The sequence below is a fragment of the Octodon degus genome, unplaced genomic scaffold, assembly GCF_000260255.1.
Source record: "Octodon degus isolate 3935 unplaced genomic scaffold, OctDeg1.0 scaffold00147, whole genome shotgun sequence".
Classification (NCBI taxonomy): domain Eukaryota; kingdom Metazoa; phylum Chordata; class Mammalia; order Rodentia; family Octodontidae; genus Octodon; species Octodon degus.
This window is the reverse complement of record NW_004524723.1, coordinates 248,445-267,069: the sequence shown is the minus strand read 5'-3', so window position 1 is coordinate 267,069 and position 18,625 is coordinate 248,445. Positions and strand designations below refer to the sequence as shown.

Below are 18,625 nucleotides of genomic sequence, written 5' to 3'. Positions count from 1 at the left end.
TGGCACTGGGAGGAGATGCTTCAAAGCCACATGACCCATCATTGCCAAAGCTAGCCCCCAAGGCAGGATGCATGGGCTGCCATGGTAGCCATGCTGACCAGGTCTGTGAGTTTGGGGGAGATGCTAAGGACAGATCCCAAGAATGCTCTACCACAGAGCTGCCATCCAGCCTGCCTGTGGGAGCTTCAAAGGCCTTTTCTGAGCCCTTTGAATTCTGACCCTTGGAAGGCCCTCCCTCACCTCTGGAGAAGTCTACTAAACAGTGACCACCTTTTTTTTCTTCTTCCAGTTCCAGGCGCTATCAGCTACAGTTTACAGAGCCGTTATGGCCAAGTCCAAGAACCACACCATGCACAACCAGTCCCGAAAATGGCACAGAAATGGCATCAAGAAATCTTGGTCACAAAAATACAAATCTCTGAGGGGGGTAGTTCCTAAGTTCCTTAGGAACATGCATTTTGCCAAGGAGGGCTTTAAGAAGATGCAAACAAACAATGCCAAGGCCATGAGTGCACATGCCAAAGCCATCAAGGGCCTTGTCAAGCCCAAGATCATTCCAAAGGGAGTAAACCATAGGCTCGCTCAACTTGCCTGTATTGCCCACCCCAAGCTTGGGAAGCTTATTGTGCCCACATTGCCAAGGGTCACAGGCCTTGCCGGCCAAAGGCCCAGGTTCCTGCTGAGGCCCAGTCTCCAGCTTCTGCTCCAGCCAAGGCCCAGGCCCTAGCTTCTGCCCCAGCCCAGGCCCCCAAAAGTGCCCAGGTCCCCATGAAGGCTCCACAGTAAAAGCCTCTTATCTGCTGATGTAAAAACAGAAGGACTGGTATGATCCCTGGGGTCTGTGAGGGTCTGTTGGCAGCTGCTGTCCTCCTGTGCTCTTTGTACACATAAACCTGAAGCAGGAAAAAAAAAAAAAAACAGTTACCTTCAGGGCTGCACTCTGACAGTGGAGTGCTCATCTTGCTTAGGCACTGTATGGGAATGCTGCAGGTAATGGTGTGTTTGAGTGACAAAGGACAGGTCATGGACCCATTGCCACCTTGCATGCATGGTATCAGAAGGACCTAGCTTCACCAATCATAAGAGCCACGTTAGAATGAGACTAATCCTGCCTCTACCTCCTGTTAGTATCAAGGATGAGGATCCCTTGCATCACATCCAGGTCTGTCTTTCATTCCACACCTTGCTGTTGGCAGAACAGGGTAGGCACACTGAGGCTCTCTGACTGGAGCTGGTCCTCCATGGTCCATGGCTGAGGCAGTTGGCCCTTCTGCCCTGGTGCATATAAGTGCTCATGAAGCATCTGCTGAACTAACACAGCTGTCCAACAGCTGCCTGTGTCTACTGATTGCTATCTCAGAGTCTGCATGTTCTTGGAATAAAGTCTATGTATTGGCATAAACTTGATCTTCTGATCTTATGGTATATCATGGATGCAGGAGTTGTTAGGATGGGGTAGAATGGAAAATTGGGTTCCAGACAACACACAAATGTTTGTCACTTCATGAAGCAATGGGAAAGACACCCGAGAAAGGCTCCACAATGGTCTCCTGCTAGTATGGAAAGGGAGATAAGGGAGGAGGTGGCAGAATGCTATCTCATTCTACTGACAGCCGTGCAGGTGGGGACCCTGTCAAGGTAACACAGAAGGCTGTCCTGGGAGCAGAGCTCCTGCCATTGGATGATGAGTTAGAGACATCCAAGCAACAGCTGGATGATACGACTGAGTGAACTGTGGCAAAACAGAGGGCTGTGATATCAGACTGGATAAACGAGGTCCAGAGCTGCAAAGTGCACATCCTGCTGGGCTATGGGACAAGTTTCTGGTGTGAGAACCCCCCACAGGAGCTGCAGGGATCATTGCCTTTGTCTCTGAGGAGCAAGGTCTGCTCAGCTGTCACTCAAGTCACCCTACCCCAAACATCAGCCTCTGCTTGCCTCTTTCCTGGGATTAAAGCTGATGCCTGGTGGGCTTTACAGTTTTTTCTCTCATCTGAGGTGGGCTTGTGTCCATCCCCAGCTTCCTGTGTAATTCATTCATGCTGGCCTTGGGCTCTGGATCCTGTCAGTGAGAGAGTCAGTCCGTGAGGTCTGTCAGTCATACAGATTCCCAATTGCCTCCTTTGAAGAACTGACTGGGTGTGTTGAAGGCAGAGCTCTGAATTCTGGGTTTTTATTAATAAGTCCTCCAGGTGATTCCAACTCAGGAAGCCTACGCTTTAAAGCAAGGGCTGGGGAAAAAGCTTAGCGACATGGCTGCTGTCTGGCAAGCATAAGGTCCTGAGTTCAATCAGCAGTGTTGAGGAGAAAAAAAGAAAGAAAAGAAACCAATATAGCACAACGTGGCTGTCTAACCTCTTTTTTATATATGGTTTTAGGTACTGAGGAATGAACCCAGAGCCTTTGCACTGAGCTACATCCCCAGCCCTTTTTATTTTTTGAGATAAGGTCTTGCCAAGTTGCCTAAACAGCGCTCAAACTTGCCCTCCTCTTGCATCAGGATCTCGGAATGCAGGTATTACTGACGTGTGCCACCATGCCCAATTTAACTTCTTATTTATTAAAAGAGTCTTCTCAAGGTGGAACAAGTAGAAGTTTGGTGAGGTTACCCCTGCACTACTGTGGATTCCTTCCCTCTTGAAGGAACCCTTGGGTTCAGATGAGGATTTACAACACCGTGTGGAACTGTTAAATGGGGTCCTTTACCAGCACACCAGCTCTCTTTCCCTTCTCTTCCAATGGGGTACTAGTGCTAGCAACAATGATGAGAATAGGAGAAGCATTTTACAATAACACACAAAAAATTTTTCTATTGTATTGAATCAGTCAGAGCCAAGAGAAACAATGAGAAGACCAAATTATTACAGCTACAGAGGACTCGGAGCTTAGCCTCACACTCAGTGAGTCTCAAACCACCACCGAGCCACTGAAACTTCTCACATTTATTGAGGGCTAAAAGCAGGCTAAGGATTGTGCGTAATTAATTGTGTGAAAACAAACTGCTGCGTACATTGCCTTCCAACATTCCCCAAACTAAGTTCACACCTCATTAGATAAAGGATCAAAGAACAGACAGGGCACCTCCAGGAATTGCTGCAATCTGTGACGTTGTTTGCATCCAACTTGCCAGAATAACAAGGTCTCCTTAGGCTCTGTTCTTTGTTCTTTGCTCCCTGGGGACAGCAGGATTCTGGCTCATATTACTACACATTTCCCAAAATGTTAGCTCAGTTGGTGACAGCTTCCATTTGAAAGTTTTAGGACATTCAAGCAAAAACACATCTACTTACCCTGTCTCTCTTTTGGGCCCAGGGAACCACCCTGACCATCTGATAAACTGGAAGCATCAATAATTCACCAGCATTTTCAGTTACTCAGGTCTTAGCCATTGGGTCTATCTGTAAGTGGGAAGGAAGGCCCAGTTCGATCTCCAGGAGTGGACATGGCTATACAATCACAGACATCCCCCATTTAATGACCTGCCTGATTAGTAACTATTCAGACTTACAACTGAGGTGTACCGTTTGAACTTTTTTTCCAGCTTGGAAATAGATACTTTATTAACTAACCAAATCATAAAAGCACCATGGTAGATACCTTAGTTCATCCTTCTAATAAGCCTGTTTTCTGGTCTTCCCTATTTCCAGCGTCTCCACCTTCCACAAAATGGGTGGTCTTTATTTTCATTCCACCTTGTGCAGATGATAACTTGAAATGGGTTTTCATTTTTTTTTTCTTTTCTTTTCTTTTTTTTTTTTTTTTTGCAGAGCTGGGGATTGAACTCAGGCCTTGCGCTTGCCAGGGAAGTGCTTATTTTACTGAGCCATCTTCCTGGCCCAGCCCAGATGATAACTTGAAAGGCCACAGGAAGTTATTGCCTCTTTGAAGTGTTTCCTACAGTATAGACCTCAGGAGTCAGATCCTCCATGCAGATGATACCGTATTTACCAAGAGATCGCGCAATCAATGAGTTCTCTGTCAAGGCAGTTCGCTTCTTACTGATTTTGTTGGAATATTACTGATTTTTGCTTGTACATTAGTTCATTCACTGACTTCAGATCTGGGTACTCCACGCAATGTATGGCTCCACAATTCTCAGCATGTTAACTGAAGCTTTGTTGAGTTTAACAAATGTGCCATTGATGATTTGGTGAAGGCGAAGAAGCTGCAACACCTTGCGGGCCTTTGGGCTCATACCACTGATGCCCCTGATCCGGATGACAAATGCCAGTTTGGGCTCTGCAGGGACAGAGAAGTTGTCAGCTTTTCTCGCCATCCTAGCCATTCGGGTCTCAGCTCTGCACATCCGTCTGTACTCCTTAGGATAGTGCCTGGCTTTTCCATAGATGAGCTTCCTCCTCACCTTGAGGAATTGTCTTCTGGGCAAACTTCTTTCTCAGGAGCTTTATCTTCAGCTCTGTGAAATATCTTCACTTTTTCTTAAGGGTTTCTGGCACAGCCGGAACCTTCTTTTTCTTCTCTTTTATACCCTCCATGGTTCCAGCCAGAAAAGAGAGAACTATTTGAACTTATGACCTGCTGCTTAGACTCACAATTCATCCATTGGGTTTGTTTGTTTGTTTTTGCATAATTCTGTTCATTTTGTTTATAGAGCCTCAATCTTTTTGTACAGATCAGCTTGTTTACACAGCACTGTAATTTTTGCAAATGTACTGTATAGTACAAAGTCATCAAGTTGGCATTTCCTTTGACCATTTCTTTGTTTTGAATGTCAGAATGCACATACTATACACAACTCCTCACTTAGTGACCAACTCATTTACTGACCTGGTCACAGCAGCTATACCTAATCACTAAAGGAGGAGGCTTGCATTTTTAAAAGGATTCTGGCTGGCTACATACCTCAGTATTAGGTACTTGCCTTCCAAGTACAAGGCCTGTGTCTCATCCTCTTCACACACATACACACACAGAGAGAGAGAGGGAGGGGGAGAGAGAGAGAGAGAGAGAGAGAGAGAGAGAGAGAGAGAGAGAGAGAGAGAGAGAGAGGCAGATTATATGGCAGTGAGTGCATGTAGCATCTCCATCTCCTGCCTTGGCCAACTTTAGGGGTACATTTCATCAGCATAAGAAGCTCCGTGAAGCCACCACTCTACCTTGTATTTCTATGGTATTCACTGTTCTGGGGACCTTGGAGGAGACTCATCTGGTATTTGTTCTTTTGTGTCTCGTTTATTTCAGCCAGTATGGTTTCCAAAGTTCCTCTACATTGTAGCACATGTCAGTTTCATTCTTTGTAAGGCCAAATAATATTCCATGTGAGGTATAGACCACTAATCCGCTGAAGGACACTTAGTGGCTTCCTGCTCTGGCTGTTGTGAATAATGCTGCTGTGAACATGGTGTTCAGCAGGCCCAGAAGAGGACTTCTGGATCCTCTCGTGATTTGGTGATGATGTTTTTAAGCCTTCTCTTCTTCAGTGGCAGCACCATTTCCTATTCCTTCCAACTGGCACAAGGGTTCCCATTCCTCCACATCCTCACCAATAATGACTGTACTCTGATCATAGCACCTTAGAGGTCATGCACTGTATTATGGCCTCTGTTCACAGTCTAGGACTCTGAGGTGCCCATATCCACAGTGAGCAGCCAGACTGGGGCCAGGATCCTGTGCAGCACTACTCCCCTCTTGTGAGCACAGCTGCAAATCCACCAGGGTGCACAGAGCTCTCCCCAGCACAAGCCCCTTCCATGCCCTCCTGCCTGCCCATCTATCTAATCTCAGGTCAGCCCCCTTGGGAGCCAAGAGTGCCCAGCAAATGGCCTCTGGCCCCACAGCTGGCAACTGTGATAACATTGTTGTTGGCTTATCTGCAGCTGGGTGGATGGAGACCAGCAGTGCCCGTACCAGGAATCCAGGATGGAGTGCAGCAAAATGGCTTTGACACAAATAAGATCGTGTCCAAGTAAGGGGTTCCTGGATACCCTTGTTCTTGTGGAAGTCAGAAAACTGACACAACTCTCAGATCAGAGTTGGGGCTACTACCTGCCTTGACAGAAGAGGATCTGAGGTCTTGAGGTACTTCCGAACATCAAAGATGAAGGAAAATGCTTCATAGATGTTTTCTTGCCTTTACAGTGTTTACCCAGAAGGTCTGGTTTTCGCTACAGATGTGACATGCCAGGGATATAGCTCAGTGGCAGAAGCGCCTGCCTGGCAAACATAAGGTCTGAATTTGATCCCAGATTTAAAAAAAAAATACAACTCTACAGATGAAGAAACTGGGGGGAAAAAGCAGATGAGGGGTTGGGGAGATAACTGGGTGGTCTAAACATCTTCTTGGCAAGCAGAAGGACCCCGATTTGATACCCAGCACTGCATGCTGTGCCTGGCCACCGAAACCAGGTGTGGTGTCACATGCTTGTAATCCTAGAGCTAGGGAGGCTGAGACAGGAGAATCACTATGAGTCTGAGCTGCATAGCAAGACCCTATACTAAATAAATAAGTAAATATCTTTTTAAAATAAAAAATAAAACAAAAGCAGATGAGTTGTGAGTCTAAGCAGCAGATCCTAAGTCCAAGCAGTGCACGGCAGGTATAAATCTGAAGACTCACTAAACAGGCAGGTCACGGAATGCATAGCAGCTTACTGTAAGTCATAGTCACCTGCACACAGGACCAGAACCCGGTTGTTGCACGCAGCTGTGTGCTGGCGTTCGACAGCCAGCCTCCTTTTATTCTCTTCCCTCCCCCTCCTCAGCCTCTAGAAGTCCCTTTTCTCCTCTCTTCTTCTTTAAAATCATTTTAACAGTTTAATATTCTTGGATTTTTATTATTTAACATCAGTTGCTAAGTTCCTATATAGAAGCTATTTGTTTTTCTGTTTCTGGCTTATTTCATTTACCATTACCATTACCATTACTGTTTTGCTTAAAACTGACTCGAGCCCCACCACCACTGCCAGGTCTCCAGCTCCCTATGCCTACTTTTGGTTTTCTTCACAGGCCTCATGCCCACCCAACACATTGACTACCTCATTATTTGTTTCAGGACTGCCTCACACCTTATAACTGAGATGTAGGTCACGAAGTACAGAGCTTTTGCCTGTGCACTTCCCTCTCCATGGCACACGTAGCACCCTTAGCAAGCTGTGGAGGTCACAGAAGCTCTGTAAGCATGCAGCACATGAGCAAATGAAAGCAAGCGGTCTCTGAGAAGGAGCTTCCCTTTGCCCTGGACTTCGGATCGATTTTCTGCAAAGATGAACTTGGTTCCAACAACAGAGCAACAGGAAAAAGGCCCCCAGTAATTCCTAAAATATCAGTTGGCTATAGATATTACTCTTCAAAAGCAGGGACGCAGAGAGTGCCTCCTTCGGGGACAGTAGGCAGGGGCATGTGTGGCCTTAGGATCCCTTGAGGGATGAAGAAGCCTGGGGAGAGGGGTGATTTTGCCTGGCTGGGCTCCAGAAAGTGCGTGGTGGAGCTGGGCATGATCCTCCATTGCCCTGAGGAAGGTGTCTCACCTTGCTTCTTCATATCAAATCACCCAAACCATTTCTGTGGCTTGGCTGCTGTCCCTGCTGGATGAGGAGTGGGTGGAAGTGTTTGGTTTGGGCTACTGCAGATATGAAGGAGGACTGGTGGCTGACACTAGCAAGTCAGAGGTGCCAATCCCATCAGGTGGAGGCTGCAGCCGGGGGCTATTCCATCCACCTGCTTCGTCCCTCTCCTACCCTCCCTCCCCACGAATCTCATCCAGTTGTCTCTAAAACCAGTTTGGAGTTTTTAAAAGCCAGTCTGTTTGGTCACTGAAATTCCCAACTGAAATTCAGTTTGCTCCTCGAGGTACCACCAGCCTCGTGACCACTGACCTCCCCGCCCTGTGTGGGGGCAGAAGTGAGGTCCAGAGGGAGGGTTCAGGCTCTCAGCCTTGGCTCTTCGAGTGGCAGAAACTCTTGAACACTTGGAAACCTTCCTGTCCCATCTTTGACCAGGGTTCCTGGGCTGTGAGTACTCAGCCATGACAATTATGCCTCGAAGGGCCTGGATGTGAAAGGGGTTGGGAACAAACCAAGGTAGGAGCAGGGACAAGGAATCAGGCATGTTTTCCTTCATGGTCATTAACAAGTTTTGGCTCCAGGCAGAAATCAGGGTCAGACACAACCCCAGCAAAGTGCTGAAAGTGGCAGAAAGACCCTCTCTGCCCCCTGAGGTTAGGCCTCCTGTCTCTCGAGAAGCAGCACGCAGTAACAGTTGGGCCTTCCTGTGCCCCTACTTCCCCTCTTCCCAGGCCAGGCCTCCTGGCCTCCATGCCAGCACCCTAGCCACACACATCTCTGACTGTCCCCAAGGCCACTGCCTCTTCCATTCTACCTCCTGCCATTTCTTCTCCCTCTGTCCCCATAGCAACCTCTGCGCTGCCAGGCCTCCTGGCTCCTGCTCAGCCCCTCCTGCAGGCAGCAGCTGCTCTGTGTCATATGCACCACACCCTGGGGGGAAGGAAAAGGTAGGAGGAAGTCAAGGGATTGAGTGATCCCCACCACCTTTCCAGAAGGAAAGCAAAACACCTGGCCTCACCCCGCTGGGGCTCTGGGTAACCACTCAGAGCCGGTCAGGCTCCTTCTCCCTGTCCCCTCCCTCTGTGCCCATCCCCCTGCATCCTGGAACTGAGTGCTCTGTGTGCAGGTAGGGGACACCTCCTGGGGCTGGGTGGACCGAGATCCAGCAGGTCTATGCTGCTCAGATAAAATGTCCCTGAAAGGCACAGTTTCGGATCACAACAGCAGCTGCCCACCTCAGCCTTGCCCCACGACACTCTGCTGCCCCCAAACTCTGGCATTTGTGCCCAATGATTGGAACTCCCTTCCTAGAAGAAGTATAAGAGAGGAAGGACCAGGGAATTGAGACCTCTAGTCTTCTGCATTTCAGTCAGAGTCAGTTTCTTCTTCAAATCCTCCTCAGCTCCCTCCCTATTCCTGTAGAAAAGCCCAGATCTCCAGTTTGGCTCCACAAAGACTTTTAGGCTTTTCCTCCACTCTTCCCTGCCCCACCCATGCCTAAGCTCCAGGCCCTACTGCACTCCCATGGGCCTCCAACTTGTTCATTTGGGCACAACTCAGAGCTTTTGTTTATATCCTTTCTCCTACTGAGAATTTCTCCTCTGTTCACTGCCTGTCAAAAGGTGACTCATCCTCTATAATCTCTCAGATGCCTCCTCCTCTGGGAAGCCTTCCTGGATTTCACTGACCAGAATCAGTGCTTTCTCTGTCTCCAAACCTCTCTCCAAAAGAACTGTCATTTGTAGATATGAGCACAGCACTGATTCTGCTGTTGCCCTGGCCCCTCTCTGAGCCCCTCTCTGAGCTACCCTAGTGACCCTCCTGGTCTGCAACACTGTGCTTCCAGAGCCAGCTCTGCAGCAAACTCAGTCTGGAGAAAAGAGTATTCAGAGTGAAAGCCCAAAAGGACAGCCCAGAAAAGGACAAGTGACAACTTGACAGGCACATCTGGAATCTCACAGCTGCCTGTTAAGGCTGCTGAACACAGGACAGGGGAGACTGGGGACGCAGACATGGCCTGCCTCATTTTTCCTCTTCTAGAGCTTCACCATGCTTTTTTATATTTATAAAATAAATTCCCTACTATTATCTCAAAATCAAACATATAAAAGATTGAGTGAAAAAATAAACAGCCACTGCCTTCCAAAGTTCAAATATAAATGTATACAGAGACCTGCACATACATGCACATGTACCTGGGAGTTTTAAACAAATGTATATGGGATAATACTATAAATAGTACTTAGAACCTTTTGTTAAAAGTCAACATATAGTATGGATATTATCTGAATATATATATATATATATATATATATATATATATATGTTTGTGATATACCTATGTATTATATGTAAAACTATATAGCGTTTTACCTTGTTCATTTTGTTACTGCTTTGGAGATATTACATTTAGTGCACATTTGCCTAAAGTTGAGGCATTGGACTAGATGCCAATAACAGAAGCCATTAAAATATTTATTGGGGCTGGTGAGATAGCTCAGCAGTCTAAAGTGCCTGCTTAGGCAAACTTAGGCAAAGCACAGGGATCACAGTTCCATCCCCAGCACCACATGCTGCCAGCCCTGCCCCTGGGGTAAGCTCAGCCAATCATAAAAAAAAAAAAAAATCTTCATAAGCCTTTACTTTTATTGATAATCATTATTCATACTCCATTGTAGAAATGTACTTTGATGTATTTAACTGTTCTACTCTTGATGGAAATACAAATTGTTTCTTCCTTTTGCAAATCACAGTGTTGTGATTTTTAAAAAGTCCTTGTGCATGCGCCTCAACATGTGTGGGGCTCCGTAAGGTACATTAGCAGAGCTAGAACTGTTGCCCATTGGTCTTGGTTTCTTTAGCTTGATTCAGTGGAAATCAAGAATTGGTGATGTGCAGCTCCCCAGCCCTCCAGATGTCACCAGATGACAGCTGATAATGCTGGATGCCAACTGTCACTGCTGGCCAACACTGTCTGAGTCAGGCTCATGCCAGACATTACAGGCCAACTCTGCTAGGCACTGGTTTCTGCTGCTCACTGTCCCTGGCTGCTGGTCTCTGAAGCTGTTTGGTGTTAACAGCTTTAGGTGTTTATAGTTCTTTTTCAAGAAACTGACCACACTGTGCACAAGATTTATAGTGTTTTGGTGTCCACATCACCTAAGAAATGAATGAAGAGCCAGTTGACAAGAGTACCAAAGCAAGCACTAAGGTCTTTATTTTAACAGGACCTGTGCCCCAGCACAGCAGGGCTGGGGGTCAGCTCCCTGGAGGTAGGGAGCCCTCCGGACTAAACCTGCATGGGGAGTGTCTGGGAGTGCTTCTTATACAGCACCCTGCAGGCCAGTGACATGTTGGGTATGAAAATAAGGGGCCCAGATTGCCCCTTCCTTATCATAGCAACTTTAGGAATACACACCCTTCTTCCCAAAGAGAACTGTGTCCTCTGAAGTGGCTAGGGTTGGGGAGGGCACCACACTACCTGCCCAGCTACACGCCTGTTGGAGTGGAGAGGGGTGATTTGATAGACAGGGAAGACACTAAGAACAACTGTTCCAGCCCACTGGGCTTCCAGGAGGAGCAAAGGGAAGCCAGGGGGAGGGACAGACAACTGTAAATCATGCCCTCCCACTCTACCAGCTGGTATAGAGAGTGAGAGTCAGGTTTGCTCATTTATGACCTAATTTTATGGACAGATGCTGTCCTGGGTACTTTTCTTTCATTGCTGGGACAAAATACACAACACCCAGCATTAAAGAAGGAAAGGTTTATTTAGCTCATAGTTTGTGGAGATTTCAGTCCATCCTTGGTTGGCTCCAAGACAGAGTGGCGCAAGACAGAGGGCAGCATTTCTTGGCAGCCGAAGACATTAAAGCCAAAAGGGAGAGCAGCCGCTGAGGCAGCTAACAAGCCTCTTTCCCTCCCTTATGTTGTATGCAGATTACCCAGCCCAGGGCAGGGGTAGCCTCACACCCATAATCCCAGCATTGGATCATGAATTAATCACAAACTCTAGAAGCTACCACAATGACTGCATGAGATTTGCGGGAAAAACCTGGACACAAACCCTAACAGATGCTCTGTTCAAGGGAAAATAAGAACACTTCAGTGTCACAGTGTACAGCCTCCCCCAAGTCGCTGTGGGGAGCCCCCAAAGGCATACCCCAATGCCACACAGTGGGTACATAGACAGTGCTAGCAGGACAAGGCCCTGACTGACTGTCCCTGCCCTGTTAGTGCACATACCTCTATCTGCTTCACTTCATTGAGAATAACTGACTTGGAATTAGACACACACACAACTTAGAATCTAAAACACCTCAGACCAATTGCTGATTGACATCAGCACATTGACAGCAACAAATGTTGCTTCAGTTCCTCTGTTCCTAGCAAACCAAACAACCTAAAAACTCATAACCATTCTTTGCTGAGGTGCTCAGTGGCTTTGGAACAGAAGACCTCATCTCTGGTTGAGATGGGAGGAAGAGACAGACCCACATGGATCATGGCTTCAGAGGCCCAGTCTACAACTGCTTTCCAAGTTGAGGCTGCTGGGGCTCACGAGTTCTCCCACTGTATTGTCCTCCCCTGGCACCACTGTGGAACAAGGGAAATCAAATTTCAAAGAATTTTTTTAAAAAGTTCAAAGAAGGGGCCGGGGAGATGGCTCAGTGGAATAAGCGCTTCCCTGGCAAGCTCAAGGACCTGAGTTCAATCCCCGGTTCCACCAAAAAAAAAAAGTTCAAAGAATATTATTGGGACTAAATACAAAGCTCCTGTTACTATGAGAACAAGGTTGTTTGTTGATATTGTTGTTTTTAATAATCTGTACCCCAGCTTCACGATGACCAAGGAGCCAAGATGTTGAGAGAAACTAGTTCTGCACAGGCCTTAAACTGAACACGCAACTCCAAAGTCCTGATATTGAAGCTCAAAATTGAGAACCTTGTGTTGCTGGGAACATGCACTCTCCTCCTACTTCATTTCCTACTAAACAGTTCATCTCTCCAGTAGCAAGTCCAGCAGAAAAACAAACAAAAAGCCTGTCAAGGACACACTTTCCTGTATATTCCTAGAACACAGGTCAGGGGAGTCAGGCACCTTGCTGTTGTCTTCTGCCTGCCCAGCCAGGCCTTGTCTTACATGTGTCCTCTCTCCTCGGGGCCCCAGGCCTGCCTGGCATCTCCCTGTCTTCACTGGAGGTGTGAGGCAAAACTACCGAGGAAATGAGCAGTCCTGGAGCTCTGGCACAGTGTCTTCAGGCCACTGGCCAGGTGGGGTGAGTGGGTGCAGAAGGCTGAGTCTGTGGCCGTGTCGCTGGCCTCTTTACAGCAGAAGCAACAGATGAGCTGGGATCTGAACTTGAAATATAACCCATTTCCTGTTTTCTTCTCTGCTTGTGAAATGAGACTTGGATACCAGCCAGAGAAGGTGAAACTCTAGGAGTCCCCATCCCAGCCCCAGTAAAACATATTTCTGCAGACTAGAGGCTGGACAGAAAGGAAAGATTGACCCAGATGAATCTGCGTCAAAGCGTACTCAGAACACAAATGGGACAGGAGGCTGTTGGCTAAGTGAGCCAATTCTCACACTTCCAGATCCGTAGACACCACCAGACAGAGACAGCAGAGCAGCCTTCTTGTGACCCCATGGCGAGGGACATGGTGGCGAGCAGGGGAGGTGAGATTCCTGCCCAAGTGGAGCTAACCACAACAGAAAGGAGAGAAGGCCTTGGGCGGCAGACATCTCTCATTGAGCCCTCACCGCAGCACTGTAAAACAGGAATTATTCTTATCCTCAGCTCCTAGGTGAGGAAACTGAGACACAAGGAGGGAATAGACTTGACCAAGCTCCTATAGCCGGGTAGTTGTAGAACATGGAGCTCTCTGGCTCCTACAAGTTATCAGACTCCTGTTTCATAGGACTTACCACTCTGCTTCATTTTCATTTCTCTTCTCCATGATAGTGTCTCTATGGTAGTGTCTAATGTATCTCCATACCCCTATTCTGCAGTCAGAAGTATTTGTTGGATAGGTAGACACATGGGTGGTGGTATAATGGCTGGGATTGGATATAGTGCTCACAGGAGACCAAATTAAAAGGAATTACAAGAGCTGGCCAAATAGCTCAGCAGAGGGCTGGGGAGACAGCTCAATACAATAAGCACTTGCCTGGCAAATGAAAGGTCCTGAGTTCAATCCCCAGTACTGCAAAAAAAAAAAAAAAAAAAAGTATCTCAAATAGCTCAGCAGATTAAAGTGCCTACAAGCAGGCGCAGAGGCTGGTGTTTGATCCCCAGACCTGCCATGCCAGCCCCGCCCCGCCCCCGGGGCACCCTGAGAAGGCAATTAAGACTGGTTGTGGTGAGGCATGCCAGTAATCCCAGTTCTTGGTAGGCTGTAAACAAGCGGATCACTACTAGTCCGATCTAGTAGTGAGACCCTGAACACCCTGTAGACCCTTTCCTAAATATACAAAAAAAAAAAAAAAAAAAAGGAATTACAGAACCTTTATTAATTAGCTGGTGACCCATGTGCTCCCCTTTCCATCTAGGAAACCACAAAAGGCCCAGTTCTTTGTTCCCTATCAGCTTTTATATTTTCTTTGTTGCCATGACAACTGGGCAGGAATATAGTGCCCCCTCTATCCTATAGGTGTGGGGTCACAGCCGGAAAATGATGCCCCTCTATCCTATAGATGTGAGGTCTTGGGCAGAGGGATTTATGGCTAAGTGTGGGCAAATAGTCTGTCTCTTATTGACATAAATAGGTCCTGTCTTTTCTTATCTCCTATGTTTGTGAAGTTCTGACAGGGCAGGGGAAGGAGTAAGGAATGGGGTAATTTAGGCAAGGCTACTTCTATGCAAATACTTCAGGCAGGGGTTAAACTAAATTGAATTCTGCCTCAGTCTCTTCTACTTCTAAAAGTGAATAGGTTATTATGCTAGATGCCATCCCTTAGAGTGGGGGAATGGATGGATGGATGCATGGATGGATGGATGGATGGATGGATGGATGGATGGATGGATGGGTAGGTGTTCGAGTAAATGGATGAATGGATTGGTGATCAAGCCTACAGACAGTGAGAAGTCACTAAGGGCTTGGGAGAAACAGAGTGACACAAAATGGGGTGAAAAAGCACAGGGTCAGCCCCACTTTCAAGCAGCTGTCCATGCACTGAGAAGGCAGGACATGGATATGTGAAGCACCTCTCTAACCCCAAATAGCCACTTCCACTGAGATGCCTCAGGGGCTGGGGAGATAGCTCAGTTGAATACTTATTGAGGGTCTGAGTTCAATCCTCAGTTCTGAAAAAAAAAAAAAAAAAGTAAATATAAGATGCCTCACCATCACAGGCAATGGGTGTGACAGAGTTGGAGGGGAAGAATCCCCTTTGCTCTTGGCAGGGGAGAGATCAGGGAAGGGGCCTGGAACAGGATGGCAAGTGTTAAATGGACAGTGATGGGAACACAAGGATCACACTGTCCCTATGAGAGTCATTGAAAGGACAGTATGGAAAAAGAAAGAGAGAGAGGAAGAAAGGAAAGAAGGAGAGAAGAGAGGGAGAGCGGAAGGGAGGGAAGTCTTCACTGAGGTAACCAATGGAGGATTCCTCTCTGCAGGTTCTGGGCACCCCCAGCCTCTTTTCTCACTGGAGAATCCTGTGGTGTGACTCCTTTGCTCTCAGGCACATTGTCATTGCCCTGCTGACACCCACAAACTGTGCAGCCCCCAAGTCTTTTCCTAGCCCCCGAACTTTTACAGAGTGTCATGGCCTGAAGCAGACACCCTGCTCTAGGTGAACAGCAAACCAGGCTTAGGCTCCCATTCATTCCCCTTGTCTCATCCCCCTGTTGGGGCTGCAGTGAAGGGACAGGACGAGTATCCACTTTGCAGCAAGTGGACCCAGAGCCAACCTCGTTGGACAACTCTGGAGAAGTCCCTTCCTCTCTCTGAGCCTTGGCCTATGCAGCAGAAGACAGAGCTGGCCCTCGCAGCGAGGCCATGGGGTAAAAGACAAAGAGAAGGCAGCAAGGACAGACAGGAGGGACATGCCTGGTATGAATGGGGAGTTCTTACTATAGGTCGATTACTTTTATACCTATAGTAAGAGGTTGTTATGCTAGATGATGCTGTTTGCCTGACCCCTTTGGAGCTCTCAGAGTATCTCCTTTTCCCACCTGAGGAGGAGCAGACTTCAGGGTTGTAGGTGACCTTAGAGGGCTGGGTGAGACCTGCCCTCAGGGAGTCTGAGGCATTTTTGGACTCCCTGTGATAAAAATAATTTCACTTTGTTTGGCTGGACGGCTTACTCACTCCCTGGCCTGGCACAGTGCCCACTTGATGGGCAGATGCCAGACTATTTCAGGCCATGAAAACAAGTCCCCACCAGGCTCCAGACAGTGGCATGTGCACCCCGCTATCTCAAGCTTTCAGACCAGAAAAAAAAGGAAAAAAAGAAAAAAGAAAAAGAAGAAGAAGAAGGAAAAGAGCTGGTGGCTGCCTGGGACCTCTCACTGCAGTCACAGCTGCCAGCACTCTGCACTGGCCTCTCAAATGTCACATTCCAGAAGACAAAGCAAAACACAAAGAGGCTGGAGTACCCGCGGTAATAATAGTAGTAGCAATAATGAAGCCCTCACCACACCCAGGCATTCTGATAGGCTTGTTATTTTCCTTTGCTTGTCTATTCACAGCAGCCCCAGGAGGTATGTATCACAAACTCTTTTCTACAGAAGAAAATCGAGGCTCTGAGAAGTGACCTACCCTGCTCCAGGTCACACAGTTAAAAATCAGGGAGGCTGGACACAAGCCCAGGTCTGCCTGACTGAAATAGGAGCTTTGTCCTCCAGTGATCTCTCCTGATGCCTTGTTGTAAAAAAAGCCTGGATGTGTAATTGCTTTTCTTTATTTTGTTTCAAGTAACATGGGCCAGATCAGTGGAGGAGGAGCCTTGTCTCCTGCCTACTTTCTGTGCTCTGACAGAATCCACCTGTGTCCTTTGGTCTGCTTGCTGCCCTTCCCCCTCCTACCTTGCCCATCCAGGTCCTCAGCCACTGTTCCCTTTGGCTCCAACCATCTGCCTCTTCCACCCCCTCTACCCCCATCGGATAGTTCTTTCTGAACTCAGGTTGTCAGCCCTCCTATCCCACCCACCCACTATGTTGGAACAGAGAGCCAGCTACTGGGCAGAGGGGTCTATGAGGTTAGATACGTCACATATCCCTGCTGTGCCTTCCTGACAGGACTGTCAGAAGTTTCTGGAGGCCAAGGGCTTTGTTTCAGCCTCCCAGTGTGCATTCAGATCTCTCCCCATCCCCAGTCTGGTGGCAGAGAATAACATTCAACCATGTACACAACACCCACAGCCATTCACATAGGTACTGGTCCATCCAGGGAAGGTCTATTGTCTACGGTGCTGGAAGTTCATTACACACCCACCCAGTCAGAGAAGGATGAAGGAATTTTTAAAAATAGCAAAAAACAGCTATGGAAGAAATGGTGCTGGGAATCACAGGAGTCTTCCCAGGGAAAGAGACACCTGAGCTGGACTTGAAGGAGGAATGAAAGCTAACAAGGTGCCCCTAGGCAGCTCTTTCTCACACAGCAAGGACAGCTGGCTCACTCAGGATCGTGCTGGAAGCAATTGTTCTTATTGGGAGAGTCACACCCGAAGGTGTGTCAGGGGACTCACAGGACAGTGCAGGACTTGGGTAACTGGTACAGTGTTACTGCTAGGCCTGAAATGGTGAGGGAGCCAGTTTACAGAGAGACAGAAGGAGAGCTCTGAGGATGAGCCCCTGTGGAGGCAGGGACTCTGCCAAAGGACACTGGCGTCCAAAGCACAGCCTAAGCAGGGAGTCAAGAGGCTCCTACTTGGACCCCACCTCCTCTCACCCCAACTGTCCAACTAGCGCCTCCTAGTGATACAGGGTAATGAGATTCCTGAACTGAAAGGTACCTGGGATGAGTTCGTGTTCTCTAAAACCAAAGAATAAATTTTAGGAACACAGGTTAAGAGCAGAATATTTATTGGTGGAAAGAAAGCTTTTGTCCAAGACAGGGACAGAAGGGGGACCTGAGCAGTTTGCCCCTGGGAAGCTGTCTCTTCCAGAGATTTTTATAGAGCAAACCAGTGTAGCCTAAGTTGGAAAAAGAGGGAACTTCCTTAAGCGGGCATGAGGTGAGACAAAACTATGGTCAACCAAGGAGATTACAAGCAGCACTGCTCAGGTAAAATTGATTAAATCCAGGACTGAATGGGGAAGCGAGTCAGGTAGCAAGCAAGCACGACTATAGAGCAGGAGTTTAGCCAGTAGCTGGTAGCTGTTGGATTAGTGACTCTTCCTGGTTTCCTCAAGGTGATGTCAATCCCGGATGCTTATCTTCAGGAAGGTAAGTATTTGTTCGATCTTTCCTCTTTAGCAGCTGTCCCTCTTACAGGTGCAAGGTAGCTTGTTTTCCCTGTTATCTCCTTTGAGAGCCTGGCCTTGTCTGACTGTCTGTAATATTTCTAATTCAGTTGCCTACAATACTGTCTGTCAGCCTGCCCAGCCAGAGCAAGGTTAGGGAGCAGGGATAGGAAAAGCAAAGGGTAACGGGATTGGTGAGGTTCAGCCAGCTTTCACCCTCATGCTCATAGTCCGCTCACAATCCCCAAATTGTCCCCAAATCTACCTTGGGCTTCCTGGCTCAGGACCTTTGCTTCTTTGTTCCTTATGTGGAATTCTCTTGCCTGTCTGCCTAATCCATCAAACTCCTGGGTGGCCATAGGAAGGTTGCCCTTTCCTCAACTGCTCAGAAAACCCATCTCTTCACATTATAACAAAAAATGCCCCCACACCCACACCCAGCCAGTCTCCTTAAGTTTCTTAGTTGCCTGGGTAATAGTTCCTGTTCTGGTACCTGTCACTCCTGTGTCTTAGGAATGGCTGGTCACTGTGATGTGTAGCTGGCCAACCCCCTCCCTGACTCCCTCCTATCTTTGAACAGTTTCAGGGTAGGGCTACGGATGATTCATCTTCAAAACCCTGATCCTCTCACTCTTTTAAGTCAGCAGAAAATACAAAGGGGCTGACTTTTTTTCTTTTTCTTTCTTTCTTT

General features: G+C 47.6%; 1 pseudogene; it reads left to right on the top strand.

Moving 5' to 3' along the window:
- Positions 1-451: 451 nt before the first annotated feature.
- The window catches only part of LOC111812866, a 70,615-nt pseudogene continuing 52,441 nt past the window's right edge, over positions 452-18,625 (top strand).